The following is a 15,420-nucleotide window of genomic DNA, read 5'->3' on the forward strand; positions in this document are numbered from 1 at the left end:
AGGGGAGCTTATGGATGTGTAGGCTCCTGTCCATGTTGGACGTCACTGGCAAACTGTTTGCAACAATGTTCCTAAAAGAACTACAGAAAGGGTGGAGGTGAATAATATCCTCCACCCGTTCCAGACAGGATTCCGGTCAGGGACTGCCCATAACATCAGAGCATTATATGTCCTTATCCAATCCACTCATGGAAATAGCTCTGTGTCACTGTAGGTGGCCTTTGCAGATTTTAAATTCGCTTTTGACAAAGTAAATGGGGAGATACTTTGGACCAAACTTGGCAATTTGGGCTGCCCATTCTGGCTGTTGCAAATATTAACTCGGCTCCACAGTAATAATCTGGCCTGTTTCAGGTTGGATAATGGGGGGTCGGTGACGCCATTGATTGGAGTCAACAGCGGAGTCAAGGTTGTGCTTTGGCTACCCTGCTGTATAAACTGTACAAATCCAACCACAAGGGCCTGCAAGTGAAAGCCAACTGCCCACTTAATATCGGCTTGTCACCAGTAGTTGCAATGTTGTATGATTTGTTCATCTGCGACTGGCATGAAGAACTTGCTCAATGAATTGACAATATATGGTGATCAGCATGAACTGGCCATCAACCTGGACAAGACTAAGATCATGTTAATATCTCAAAGGAAAGTCCACAGAGTTGAGATGGAAACTAGTCTGGGTATGAAGGACTATTTTCCTTGTTACCCATATTTTGGTCTGGAACTGAATGCCTTGTCTGGGTATGACCAGATTATTGCAAATAAGTCAGGAAGGTCAAACAACTGACCCTACAAGTACAAATGTTTGCGCTTGAATATGCTGTATACTCTAATAAGGGTATTGTAAAACTGAACGAACAATGCAACTGCCACACACTCCTGTATGGGCTTGACGCCCTAGCCATGCAGGACTTTGCCTGGCTGAACAGAATAGAGGTCTTCTTTTGACGCACAGTCCTGAACCTTTGTTCCTTTTGCCCTAGGGGATACCTACAACTTTAATAAGGTTTAACATCACTCAAGGGGCATGGCACATGGGGCACGTGGCTGTTTTATAAAGTGAAAGGCCAGTCCCAGCGATGTGCTCTGCTGGCTCGGCTGGGAGACAGTGGTGACAAAGAATTGTTCTATAGGCTCAGTAATTTCTCGAATCTAAACCTTGATAAGGGCTGTTTGAGTTGGGTATATGTATGTAATATTGATGATCGACTAATTGTAGATGTATTTATTAGTACCTGTCTGAATTTGTTGTGTAGTTAAGTTAACCTTGTGTTAAGTTCAATTTGAACTAAATCACAATAAAGATATTATTATTAGAACGATACTATCGTATGGGCTTGGCCATAAATTGCATCCTAGACAACACAAGACACTGCATGGCAACACGTCAGAGTTATGGATATTTAAGACAGCAAGGACTCGATGGCATTTCATGAGGCTCGTCTGATCCTGGGTTTGGGGGGGAAATTGGTTTGGCTTTATTAGACCCTGCAGTCTGTGATCACTACACAAACTTCAGAGTGGTCCTGTAAGGCTGCACCCACTGTATGCATTGAAATGGCCATGTGTTCCAGTGATCTAGGGATCGTGCTGGAATCCGGTGACTATGAATTTTTTGCTGGAATACCAGAGGGCTCTTTCAATGTCAAGAATGGGAACATTCAGTTTAAAATACTCCAGAGAATGTATTATACCTTTAGCCAGCTTTATAAAATGGGACTCAGTCGCCAGTGTGGGAGCCTTGGTTCCATGGGCCACATACTGTGGTCTTGCCCCCGGATTGAGCCATATTGGTACGTCGGGAGATCTTACACATGGGTGACACTAGGCTCAGGATGCCCCAAGCCCCATGCTGTGTAGAGCTAGTAGTGACGGCTGGCACGATGACCACCTGAAAGTCGGGCTTATCCACGTGAGGCTCTTATCTGCACGCAAACTCGTCATTCTCCAGTGGAAGTTGGATACCCTACCCACAAAAATTGCATGGTCGGCTAGGCTGGCTGAACTCTGTGCACTGGGGTGTAAGGCCTATAAACTACTATCTAGTTCTGCACAGGCGGGTCACTTCTGGGCATTGAAAGATCCTATATCTAAAGTACGGGTGGTGCTTTGTGTGTTGGGAATACCAGGAACATGCCTCTACATGTATTTGCATGTGTATGTACATAGGAACAGGAGGAATAGATGTGTTCTGTTGCTTGATTTGACTTTGCTTGATTATATCAGATGAAGCGCTTTACCCTTCATGGACGCCTCTGGCGTACAGCAGGAGGAGGACCCTGTCTCGTGTCTTCCCCACACTCGCAGCAACCCACTGGAATGCTCTGCCTTTTCACCTATTAATGATAGACTTGCACATTGCATTCCGGAAAGCCATCGAAACGAAACTCTATCTAGTTGACCACGCTCTGTATGCACTCTTCTACCTAACCACTCTGTGCTTGCTTCGTACTGCTATCTCTGTTTCTCTGTTTCACACTAGCTCTGCTTTCTGTAACCAAGAGACTGATGTTCACATTAATCAAAAATGCTTAACAGCGCCTCGATGTCCACGGGCTGCAAGTGCGCTTAACAAATGCGGTAGTTTGGTTTTTATTTCAATCAGTGTTGCAGACTCAACACAGGATTGGTCACACACAGTGCGTATGTACTTAACTTGTGGATATTCGATCGCCGAGGTGCTAATGTGTTCTGAACTATGTTTTGGAAAATAAAGTTTGTACAGTGTTTGAGTTCTAGAAAGACAATTTCGAAAAATGAAAAGCAGTGAACTTTGCGGAGATGTAGCAGCACATCATGGTTTGTAGAGGCATGAAGATGCATACCATTCTGAGCTGCCTCGTTTTCGCAAGGATGTATTCGGTGTCCTGAATCGTCTTGGAAAAAACAAACTGCACTTCTTATCATACGTTTGTCAGCCAGCAGCAACCCACGCGGACGACTTTGCTATTACGATATGATACGCAGAACGAACGTCTCCGGAGTTCTTTGTCCATTGTTACTGTATTCAGAAAGGAGGACGCAACCGGGAGTCGTCATTTTGTCAGCAGTGCTGTAGATACTGGAGTAATGGACGGCCTGGGTGCTCTCCAGTATTGCATTGCTGTTCCAGTGATGCTAAAAGACGCTGCATGTGTATCGGCAAATGCAGCGTATGCGCACCCGTGCAATGTGTTGAAACTGCTTTCCTCTTTAGAAGCATGTGCTTTAAGAAAAGTCAAGGTGACATTTAACGTATCTGATTTGTAGTGGAAGCGGTCAACTTTGTGCCGTAATGTATACTACAGATCTTAACACCCGTCTTATGTTGGTAATAGCTGAAACCAGCTGTCGGGGTCTACAGGCGTCCTGCTTGCCTGACCTGTCTGATGATCGACCCAAAGTTGCTGCGCTAAAGTATTAACAAAGTTTTGAATCGCTCATTCCCTCGAAAGCATGTTAATTGGAAGTTAAATGTGCCTGTATGTCTTGAGCATATGTATCAAGAAATACCTTTTAAACCTAACCTTGTTGAAAACGTACTGATTTGGAGAAATACATTGTGTTTTACTCGTTCTTGCAGTGATCTAGAGCTTCAGCCAGTTGTGACTAGCTGTCATTTATTTTCCTTTTTCGTTTGTTTTACTTTCTATAAAGTAGTTCTCGAATGTGCTGAAATCGCTCCACCAGAGCTACTAAATGTGTTTTGGCAAAATAACACATCTGAAATATTTGTATTATGAGCCGGCCGTCTTAATGTACTTGCTGATGTATGGATTGCAAGTGCACGATGTGTTGTGACGTATCTTACAAAAGTCATAACACTTTCAAAATGATGACACATGGTTGTCAAATTGTGACTAAAACCTTTACTTTGTAGTAAATAGGGTGGCATGTATATGTTTATAAATAGTGTTGGAAAGAGTGACACTGTAGTTATGGTTAAGTTGGTCTAATAAAACGTAAGACATTTTGTTAAATGTTGCTTAAATGGGTGTTCTGGTTGCAGCACAAGAAACAGAAAAGGGCATTTATGGTTTCTAAGGCTGCTATACCTGCGCCACTGTAAAAAAACAATACATGGAACTCTTCATTGCTCCTACATATGCCAACAAGAATGGCCTGTATATAACGCGATTGACTTTAAAAAGAAAGACTTTTAAACTGTAATTTCCTTTGCGGACCAAGAGGAAAACCACTTCATAGTTGTCGGTTTGCATTTCATGTGCAGAACAAAAAGCGAAAAGGTTACATGGAGATCTAATTTCCAAGGGGAATTGCAATAGACGCGTACACAGCAGTGGAGCAGTTGTGGTTGTTTTTAGAAACAAAAATTAGGGAATGCAGTTTTTGCCCTGAAAATTTTTTCTTCACTGGATTTAATAGCTTTTTGTATGGGGCAAGTTAATCAGTGTCCTTTTTTGTTACTGTAAGGTGGGAATATAATTATGACTGCCTAGGGATATCTGTTCATAAAATAAAGCTCCTGCACGAATACTAGCACAGTCCTTTATTATGCTAGTAAATGGCTCTAAAACCCTCATGCTCAGTCTTTTGCCATGGAATGCAAAATTCTCTTACCACTCCAACACTGATTTCCACGTGGTTTGTGCTGCATATGCAAAACCTATTTGTGAGTCTATTCATTGGTGACACTTGTAGAATGTGATCTATAAATTATTATGCCCTTCTCACAAACTATACATTTGAGCACACTCCGTAGTTTCTGGGCTATTTGATATAAGGATACCAAGTATTTGCTTGCCAATCGTCTTGCAGAACAGTTTAGTGAAGTGGGTTGTTTTAGGTTCATTTAAGAACACTGCAGAAAGGGAACCATTAGATGTGGAGTCTGGTCTTTTACAATTAAACTGCAAAGCGACCAGTGTCCTCGGTCTTCACTTTTATCACTTGTTATGAGTTTACCATGTTGGTGTTATTCTGAGGCAAACCATATAGTGGTAAGAATCACGAGGAATGATCATTCGCAGTGGTATTTGTAACCCAAATATTTTGTAGTATATTATCAATCTGCATCTTTATGACCCGTTTCCCAAGTTGGCTAATACTATGGACCCTGCTGATGTTGGGGCTTTTTAGCCTCTAATCAAAGAAATGTAGTCGCTTAGCCAGTATCAATAGTATTTCAATCTTCACATTTGAACATTTTGAAATATCTTTTGCACAAGGGCAATTCCCTCCTGAGTCAATATGCCTGCCTATAAAGAATGCAGCTGTAAGTATTGTTTTGGGATGAAAACATTGAGCAACGTATTGTTATGGAGTTTTCACGTTTACTAATGAACTGCATTGAGCAGGAAATTCTTGTACTGATTTGTGGACAGCGATATTGCTGCTGTCATTACAATAGTGTTTGTTTTACAAAAATATAGAACAATACCGTACATATCTAAGTTCACACCTTCCCAGAAAGTCATACCCATGATCTATTCCATTCAGTAGTAAGGGCACAAAGTATTGAGTAAATTAGAAGCAACTCGTCAAGAAACCTTAACCAAAGTCAAGTAGACCCATGTATACATTTCCCTGACTAAAATAAAAACCAGAAGCATTCCACTGGGTCTGGGCCATGGCTCCTTCTGGCACTCAATTATACAGGCCGGATATGCGACCTGTTATGAACACTTCATGGAACTGCTGTTGTAGCACAGAACACCCACGATCGGAGCATGTGCCAGTCTGGTGGCTGGCGCTTCACTTCAAGGAATGTGTGGAGGCAGGAAGAGTGCTGCCTGTGCTCCCTGTTGACAGCTGGCTCACCGCTTCCAGAATTCTTTTGGGTTTGCATCCCTGGGCTCCTCGTTTGTATTACTGATACCTCAATCTGCCACTGAGACTAAAACGTGGGTAAGTTAGGAACTGATTGGGCTCTTTTAGGGAGCGTTTTGTGCCGGTGCCATCTTAAACTGTCATCCATGTGCTTGCACGTCATACCTTTTGTCAAAGTTGTTTTTGCACATTATTTGGCCCACAATGCAAGCATGATCACTGGTTTGGAAACAAAGTAAAAAGTATCCCAAGAATCATGATGATTATTCTTGGCTCTGTAAAAGTTTTAAGTTTAACACCCAAAACTTATTATTTTTTTTTTTTTTGCATCTTGGTCTCTATGGTGCTTTATTTCCTGATTCACAAATTGTGCGTCTTTGACCCGGTCACAATCGCACAAGTATACGACAAAGGTGAAGTGCTGTTACTTATGCTACCCATCTTGAGCTCTCCTCATTCAAGCAGTTGTGGAAGATTGAGAACCCAAAAATGGTACTACTGCTGATAGGCCTAGTATGGCCCACTGGTAACCGCAGGATTCATATAGGATTCCTATCATAGAGATGTGGCTAAATGGGGTTCGCGAAACTGGGCACACATTGTCAAAAGCCTACTTTTTACTCTCAAAGTGCAATTGGTAGAAGGGTTCCAAGAAGATGAGGTGAGCACCACCGTATTTGGTAAATCTAAATTTAGAGGTGCATGACAGTAAATGCCTGCTGTACACTACACATAAACAAGGATTGCTTTCTGTGTGGGTGCTTACAAAAATGGTTCTGAAATCTGGGCAGAGCTTTTGGAAACAAAAGGTAGTGAAATGCATGAAAATCGTATTTAGTGATTCTTAATGAAAAAAACATACTAATGTTCATAATTGTGTACTTAGACAAAAGTGCAACCACACTATCCAAATTCGGTTACATGTGATTTTACCGATCAAATAACGATTGAAAATTTTTTTTTTTAAATTGAGCGTCCCTCCTCCCCAACCCCCTTGTTTCCCCACGCTTTTACCACCACCCCTGCCCCTATTTATTTTTCGGTATTTCTTCGTTATTACATCCGTTATGATCACTCGTACCAGTTCAAGAAGTTGAATTTATTCCAAAAACACACACAGCCGACTCGTGCTTCGTACTCCGTCTTTTTTCAAGATGAAATCATTCAAAGATTCCCACACTCCTGTAGAATAACGTGAGCAATATCTACCCAGTGCTGTATGACGTAATATATTACGGCAGACCGCACTGTCAAGTAGAACTTGAATAAACATGGAAATTGCTCATGTTTAATCTACGCAAGTGTGTGAACATTTGAATTGTTTCAGAATGGAAAGACAGGTCCAAACACGTGTCAGCTGTTTTTTTTTGTTAAATAAATTCAGCTTCTTGAGCAGAATTTAATTTATCTAGCAGTGTGGTTGTGATTTTGTCTAATTGCATAGTATTTGGGATAACTGGGGCATAGGCTCCTTTTTGCATGGTCACCTGCAGCAGACACTGTGCATTCATTAACGTACAAAAAATTATTGGTACAGTGGTGATGTGCGCAGTGGGTTCTAGCTGTTAATAGCCCCAACCAGTTGTGTTCAGAATTATGTACTCCCAATGTTACATACTTATATTCCTGAATGCAAGCTGTCAATCTCTTGTAAATGCCACATAAACAACTAAAACGAGCAGTACTGATAAAAGGAACAAAAAATTATCAAACTATGCCACTATGGGTTATTTGTAATGTGCCTATACAGCCAAATGGTGTTTGAAGGCGCACCAAGACAAAGGGGCGGATGGGAAGAGGGAAGAATACAATATCAAACGCTCCTACTAGGCCTTGACACATTCGGAACGTGCAAGTGTTGTTACATGAGTTGGAGGGGAGAAGGAGGGAGGAGCGGGTGAGGAAATAAAACCTAATCTATAACGATGCTACTAGGTCATAAGACAATTCAGAACATGCAAGTGCTGTAACATGAAAGCAGGGGAGACTGGGTGAAAGGAAAACAAGACCAAAGAAGAACCGATCCTTCTAGGCCCAGAGACCATTCGTATTGTGCAAGTGCTGAAACATAGAAGTGGGGGTGGGGTAGGGGAGGAGGAGCAATGCTAAGGAGGGATGGAGGGAGAAATGGCATTATGAACAGGTACGAGACACAGAACAAGACTGGTAGGGAAGCAAATGGGGTATGTAAAGGTTTGGGCAGGCAGCATCACATGGTGAAAAGGGCTAACAGGTCTACAACATCATCGGGGGAGCACAATGTGGAAAAGCCACCTCTTGGTGTAGGAGGCATATCTAACATGCAGCAACAGTTAGGCAAAAAGTCAGCAGTGAAATGACCAGTACGTTTTTAGAAAAACCACACCGTGAATTAAACGGATAATACAGCAAATTCGCAATCCATGGATAAGGAGTGTGGTCAATCAGATCATAGGGACCAGGGAAGGAGGGTTAAACGCAGCAAAGTCCCGCAGCATGCATGGCAGAAACAAAGTAGGCATCGGTAGACCTTAACAGCAGAAGTAAAAGATGTTGAGCAGATTAGGTTGGTAGCTTAAGAAACGAGACCTAGTTTATATAGGGAAGATAACATAAGGTAGCAGCAAAAGCTGTTCTTCACATTAGGAATGATTGTCCTGAGAATCCGTAGCGGCAATCGGCTGATATTGTCAAAGTGCATCGAGAAGCCATGACGGTGGGGTATGAGGTGACTGGGAGAGAAAGTCAAGGGAACTTGTGGAACTGGAGGTGGGCGGCCTGACTCGTGACCGGGTGCACGCCGAGTAGGCAGAAGGAAGATGTGGGAGCACGGGGTGGCTGTAACAGCAGGAAGCAACATCGTGCAGTGCCGTAGGAGTGGCTAGCCGGGAAGTGAGAGACCAGGTGCAGAGCAAGCAGCAAGGAACTGTGCAAGGCATCCTTAAGCTTGTAACAGCAGATGTGAGCTTTCTGCATTAGTGCAAATGTACAGAATGGGATGGAGATCAATGCTCTTTCAGCCATGTAGTGTTTTATCACAGTAATAATCCTGTCCCAGTATCCTTTAACCCACTGTGCTAAATCACTACTTCGATCGCCAGCGCTGAAATAGTAATACGCTGAAACAGCGATCGGCCGCATGGAGGCAGGGCTAGTTGAAGACATCAGAGCGGTGAACGGAGAGGCAGAGGAGGGCAGGCAAGAATGAAGGGGACATGGTGAGGAAGGCGGCACGCCGACGGGATCAAGGGCCTTAAGAGGGCGCCAGCTTTGCCTGCCGGCTCCCAGGGTTGTGGGCTACAACACAAAACATGCTGCCAATTAGAAGATCGGTGGGGCAGGCTCTGTGTGAGCTCGTCTGAGCCCGGCAGTTGCTGAAAAAGGCTGCGGCCATTTTAGAAAGGCTATGATTTCAGCAGCTCACTGTGACCTTGATTGAGCTTAGCTGAAGTACGGTGTGCGTGGAATATGTTGGCTTCATGGCCAGGCCGTAGATCTTCTGTTGCTTCTCGGATGTTTAAGCAAGCAGGAGTCTGCGAGTGCAGCATAAACTCCAGAAAAGCTGCTGTTCAGAAAAGGAAGAATCTAAAAATCTGCACATGCACTCATAGAAGTGCATTGTCTCAAACACGCGCACACATGCTATTGTGTGGGAATTGCATTCTATCACTCCATCTTTATGGTATCTAGACTGAAAAGAAAATCAGGGTGGGGGCCAACGGAGGATAGGAGAGAAAACCATGATCTTAATTGTAAAACAGAAAAAATAACCTAACTAGAAGATGAAACATTTGTGATTAACCTCAAGTGATCTTGAAAAATATCCAGAAAAGGCAAAATGTTCGGTACAACAAAAAATAAACCGAAGTTAGTGCCAACAACCCCTTTAGATATGAACTAATATATCGCAATAATACAGCTGTGAACAAGCTAAATATATAAGAGGGAGTTTGTCTGAGTGCCCCATGAAAAGCACAGGCAGTTGTAATCCTCATTCATTCTGATCGGTGTAATGGAATCTGGTCCATCGGTCCAGGTGGTTTCTCAGCGCTCCAATTTTTGTTCCGTACATTATCATGCTGTTAACGGAGCCTCTAAGATCTGAAAAAGAATTTGCGAGATTTGCTATTACCGAATCACAAACTATTTTGTTCACAGCTGTATTATTTTATTTACTATTTTTATATTTCAGCTTTTATATCAATGGGTTGCTAGCAGTAACGTCCGGTCTAATCTCTGTTTTCCTTATTCTACATTTTTCCATATCACTTAAGATTAATCAGAAATAAGTTTGATCTCTAGTTTTTAAATTGGTAATCTTCGGTTTTCCAATTGTGGATATTTGTTTTAATATTCTCATTTTTGTCAATTTAAATATATATACTTTATTTTCTGTAATATCATCCCTCCCTCCCCGCCCTCCTCCCTGCTTTTCTTTCAGTTCAAATAACCATAAGGATTGAGTGATATAATGCGCTTTCCACACAGTGCCATTTGGGAGCGTGTTTGTTGCAATGTTAATACCACCTGTGTGCATGCATGCTGCAGATTTTTGCATTATTTTCCGAGTGGCAGGTTTTCTGGCAAGGCCCCTACTGCTTGCTTGAAGTATTCGTTCCCGGTGGGGTAACCTTAGCCTCTTAGCCCTTTTTCACTTTAGACGTATTGCTTCAGCCTTTTTGCTACTTTAGGAATGTACTTATTTCTTTAAATATTGGTTTGCCAACACAGTGATAATTTAGTTCGACTTTAGTTGTAGCGTTTCATTTGTGTTCTGTTTCTTGGTACCATTGACTGTTTTAGGTGTTTATGTGGAATGTTCGAGAGATTGTATGTAACATGCGTACCCAATTATGTACATGCATGTCTTTTCAGGAAGACTCACTACATGCGATATTCATACATTTTGTTTCTACAGACTTTGCTGGGCTGACGGCAATCATCCCGAAAATCCATTGGGCATGATTTGTCCGTTTGCTTCATGATTATGGATATTCAAAAATGTCAACAAGTTGCTTGCTATGATAATTTGTTTTGCTAACGGTATTTAACTCCAGTGGTTTCAGACCAATGTTTGTAAGCATGCAGCACCGAACAACTGTGTTCCATGTATTAGTAGAAGGGATGTCGGAGCAAAAAATAAGATTGCACTGTAACTGCCTCAGTGCTTTCTTTATCCCCCCCGACCCCTCCTCCGGATTTATGTACATGGGATTCTTTGAGGAAAAACGTCTTTATTTTTTTATTTTAACCCTCTTCACAGAAGCAAAATGGGTAGTGGGTGACAGAGGTGCTGCAGAAACCATGCTGATTGCAAACCTTTAATGCAAAAGAAACATTGTTTTTTTCACACACTAAACGGCCAAATCTAAATTACACCATGTGTTTACACATCTCCTATTATGCATGTCTTGAACTAGATCTTTTAAAATAGTGGTATCTTGGAAAACAGAAATGTGATTTTTTTAAATGAACTCCCAATTGTGCATTATTTTTTTTTTTTGGGTGGTGCAGTGAATGAGCTACTTATGACTTAAAAATATTTTTTGTTAAATCTACTTTCTACAGATGATCAGCTTCGGGTCCAGGAGTAGCGGTGACGCAGCCCAGCAGTGACCAAATACCTCTGCAATGGACGAACATGGCACTGCTTCTGCAGCCTACAGTCTGCTCCCCTTAACCTGTACCTTAAGTTGATCAGAGGTTTTATGGTGTAATGAAACCAGATTCTAGTTATTCTGTTTTTAAGGTGGGAACATTGTGCGATGGTTATGAAAGCGAAAAATAATAGAAATCCGTACGGTTTAAAAGAAAGATGGATATCGGTGCCAGACGTCTTTACTGCACATTTAAGAAAAGTATAGTGGGGGTGTACGTAAAAAAATAAATAAAATTGGTAGGCCAACAGAAAGTACTCAGTTTCCTGCAAAAGATTTTGTTTTTAAAAGTAATGCCTTGGCTGCCTCGCAAATTTGCTCCCTGTACTTGTATTGTACTTGATCAGAGTGCAATGTGAACTTTCTTCCATGTGAGGATATCTGTGTCTTGCACGTATCTGATTATATGGAGATTAATGTGCTCACTGTTTCACACAAGTAGCTGAGCTTTGCATGGTAACGTTGCATATATTTATCATATTGAAAAAAAACTTTAGTTCAGGGACAGTTAAGGTTATCCGATTTAACGCAGCAATCACCTTGAAATTCCTTGGCTGTGGGAAGTGATGATCATCGTAACTCCTCCCACCCCATTGATGATGACTAGGATCTAATGTTATTAGTCATATAGTGCTTACGCCCAAGCGCTTTATATTGAACACATATTCATACAATAATCACCAACTGGAGTTGGCAGTCATTTATCTACCTCGGAAGGATGAAAGGCTGAGCTGCTCTGGCTGGGATTCAAACCTGCGACCTGCAGATCACGCACACATCGCACCAGCAAGCGCTCGGCTCAACCCATTGAGCTATCTTGGTGGCCTCTTATTTGGTTTGTCGTGAATACTGTCTGTTATGTATGTGCTCATGGGCTTTGCAACAGAGGAGCCCGAGTTGGGATGATCATCACTTCCCACAGATGCTAAATTTCAAGTGTTTTGTTGTGTTAAATCTGATCACCTTAACTACGTTTTTCTCCCAATGAATTTCCAAGGTTTTGTTATAACCTAGTTCATTCAAGGGGCCATTAGCCATGGTCACTGTACATGTTGCAACAATAGGTTTCTTTGGAGCCCACTGACCAGGGCCACTTTCACAAAGACCCATTTCCCCCTGCCTAGTAGTTGTGATCACAATAGATGCCCCCCAATTTATTATTTTTCCTCAGTTTCTATCCCCCTCGATAATTACCATGGTAATCCCGTGCTAAGTACCACGATTACGCTTGTTCCTTTTCCCTAGCTTCCCCTTACCCACCTGAGTGGATTTTATTACTTTCCATGCACCCTCCCATTGCTCCCTTTTGCTTTGTGTGAAGCATTTTCGTTTCCATACACGTCTTGCGTTATTACAGTAGTTATTGTGCGATTTCCCCCAATATTGTGAAGAAATCTGAACGGTTACCTACTCCCCAGACCACCAACTTCACATGTCCTCTTTCCCCTCCCCAACCTCTAGCCGGATGTAATTTCAACCTTTTTTCCTTATTCAAATAGCTTTGCGCTTTTCATTTTCGCTTTCCCCAGATATTACTGTGGCAGTCGCTCACAGCAAGGATAAAAAAAAAGCTGGCTTTTCAATTCTGAAAAGTTTTTCTGCTTCAAAGCACCATGGGAGATATAACTATTTTTGGGAGAAGGGAACACCCTCTTGCCCTCAAATATTTTTAAAACTACAATGGAATAACTGCATACCCTTTCCGATAATTAAGTCAACGCTGTGTGCCCAAATTGTTTGGTTCAATTCCCTCCAGCGGTTTTTGCGCTAGGCTTGATCAAATTTTGACTTTTTCTCTGTGGTCAAATGAATGAGAGTAGGCTGAAAGCAGGTTTTTTTTTGCTTTGACAACTTCATTTTTTAATGTTTCCTGTAATTTCCAATCTGGGGAAATTTGGAAATCAGACAAAATTATCATGTAAGTCAAAGGTTATTGTTAACAATAGAATGTTCCTATTTCCTATGGCTCAGGTCGCTCATCATAACTATAGTGCAGCAACTATATGCATAAAATCTAGGGTAGAACTGCTACTTTATGTGGATAAAGGTCTCTGTGGGCCACGCACTGCATACACCCATGTAAAATAAACAGATATATGGAGGCCAGTAAACAGAAAAGGTTTTACCTAGTGACGTGAAAGACTAAAATCTTTTTGGTGCCATTTTTAGGCATGGTTAAAGGGACTTTGCTATGTTCCAGCGCATTGCAGCTATGTATTTGGAGGGAGGCCTGCTCATGCCAACAGCAACCATTTAAAAAAAAAAAAAAAACCTTTTCTCCTTTTGACTGCTGCACAATAAGATTATAGGCACAGATTTAGGCACATAGTTGTACATCTCGTGTTTCTAAAAAGCAATATCGACATGACATATGCACATTACAGTGACTATAATTGAGATGTAACCACCAATATCCTGAGAGTTTGAGCAGTAGGAGAAAAGAAGTAAAGCTAAATAAACCAATAGATAAAAACAAATAAGTACAATGCACATGGAACAAACCCAGATAGATGGTGGCTTCTGGCTATCACTCCACTTTAGGCACAGTTTTCTAGTTGAGCAGGTAAAGACACAGCTTTGCATTGCACGTGTTATTTTGGCTTCTGCCTGCCCTGGTTCGTGTTTCCAAACTATATGCAATTAACATCCGTTCTCTAATGGTCCCCTTTTGGCAGAGCAAATTCTGCAGTCCTTTCATTATTTCTGTTTTCTGAGACATGCACATTTTCTTACGCCTGGAGCAGCAGGGTGAGCGCAGACTTGGTAAGGAAGAACCACAGATTTATGTTCATAGTGACATATGTCCCCTCAAATGTAATTGGCTTTCAATTTTAGAAAGTGTTTTGTATCGTTCTGTGTGTAGTTAAAATGTATTCAAATTGATTCAACTGTATTTTTATTTTTTATTTTAAGCAAATATCTAAAAAGAAAAAAATATTCTAGTACAATTACCCCCCTCCCCGCAAAAAAATATAGTAGATGCTAAAATGGGATTCTCTACTCCTTAGATGGTTGCCGTCGACCAGGCTAGTGTATGTGCTGTAATATTGAAAGGAATTGTTATGTCTGACAGTTACTTGACCTCAAAGAACCTGCATGCACATTTTGATGCTTCATTGTGCAATTCAGCAATGGAAGCAACATGTTGGTTGCGTGGCAGTCTCGTGGGGCTGGGCGTGACTCTGCTGAACACCTATGCACAGGGACCAGAAAAACATTTTTATTACACCTTTTTAATGACTGGTATACGTTTGGGTGAGCACAGGCCATTAAGTAGTCACAGGGCGAGTGGGTGACCTTATGCAGGAGGGTGCAGGAAGGGGTGCACGTATGGGTGTGGCTTTGACGCAATAAATTCTTGTTTTAAAGAGTGCATCAGCGTTGCCCAAAAGATGGTTCTGTGTATTTTCAGATGCAGATCGCAAATGTTTCCTTGACTGGCAAGAAGAAGAGATTGAAGTAGGTGGGTTTCAATGCTGTGTGCTCACAAAAGAAGTCCAAGCGGAGGATAGAGATACAAAAGTTCATGAGTGTTTCAAATGCAAAACATCTGTTTTATAATTGCTAGTAATGTTACAATAAAAAACAGGAGAGAGGCCGGTACTTTGTCATGATCCTCTCCCAGTTGTGCTCCTTCCTTTTTTTTCTACCTCATTGTGGTTACTCTTTTGATGGTATTGGTACGTCTTTCTGTTTATTTGCCGTTTTGTCTCTCCAAAGTGCATTCTACAATTTGAGACGGGTAGAAATTTCTATTTTATATTATGTGTTGAAATCTATGATGTGTTTGGTTTGTATTAGCTGAGGATCTCGGACCATATTAAAATACTTACGTTTTTGTTTTCTCTACGCATTTTCCTGTTTGTTCTGTCCCTCTTTACTTTTATATTCATTTTATCGAAATGTGCCTCGATGAAGGAATATTATGCTTTCCGAAATGCAGTGGCCATGACATCTGCTCTCCTGTTTATTTATTTTATTGTAACATTACTTGCAATTATAAAATTGCATTTTGAAA

At 41.5% G+C, this 15,420-nt stretch overlaps 1 long non-coding RNA gene across 3 annotated transcripts in view; it reads left to right on the forward strand.

Annotated features, from left to right (window-relative positions):
- The window catches only part of LOC138480991 (uncharacterized), a 67,832-nt gene extending 56,173 nt beyond the window's left edge, over positions 1 to 11,659 (forward strand). For all 3 annotated transcript variants that reach the window (XR_011274180.1, XR_011274178.1, XR_011274179.1), the window contains one exon: positions 11,314 to 11,659. This is a non-coding gene — a long non-coding RNA (uncharacterized lncRNA). The remainder of the gene's footprint in view (positions 1 to 11,313) is intronic.
- The last annotated feature ends 3,761 nt before the right edge of the window (positions 11,660 to 15,420 follow it).

Source organism: Ambystoma mexicanum, chromosome 5p (assembly GCF_040938575.1).
Source record: "Ambystoma mexicanum isolate Mex_15411 chromosome 5p, UKY_AmexF1_1, whole genome shotgun sequence".
In the NCBI taxonomy this organism is placed as follows: domain Eukaryota; kingdom Metazoa; phylum Chordata; class Amphibia; order Caudata; family Ambystomatidae; genus Ambystoma; species Ambystoma mexicanum.